Source organism: Fulmarus glacialis, unplaced genomic scaffold (genome assembly GCF_000690835.1).
Source record: "Fulmarus glacialis isolate BGI_N327 unplaced genomic scaffold, ASM69083v1 scaffold22700, whole genome shotgun sequence".
NCBI classification, from domain to species: domain Eukaryota; kingdom Metazoa; phylum Chordata; class Aves; order Procellariiformes; family Procellariidae; genus Fulmarus; species Fulmarus glacialis.
This window is the reverse complement of record NW_009189965.1, coordinates 68,388-68,742: the sequence shown is the minus strand read 5'-3', so window position 1 is coordinate 68,742 and position 355 is coordinate 68,388.

Below are 355 nucleotides of genomic sequence, written 5' to 3'. Positions count from 1 at the left end.
CTGGCAGGGTGCGGGTCATGGCTGCCCGGTCAGTGCCGCAGCTCCCGGAGCAGATGTTCAAGCAAACAGGGAGGAATGTTTGTGGTGCTGGCTGAGCGGGGCAGGGTGTGCGCTCATCAGCCAGGCTTTCTCGCTCCCTGCAGCGCCTGGGTTTGGTGCGAGTACGTTTACTTTCCCTGCAGCATCTTGGGTGGCTCCAGAGGGGTGGGCAAGCCTGAGCTGCCAGGGGAGCCTGGTGGGAGCCCCGTGGGCTTGTGGCTGGCAGGGTGGACCTGGCAGTCTGCTGGGCGCAGGAGAGCACAGCACTTCGGTTGCTCATGGCTGAGCTTTTCAAGATGCGTGTGAACACCCTTCT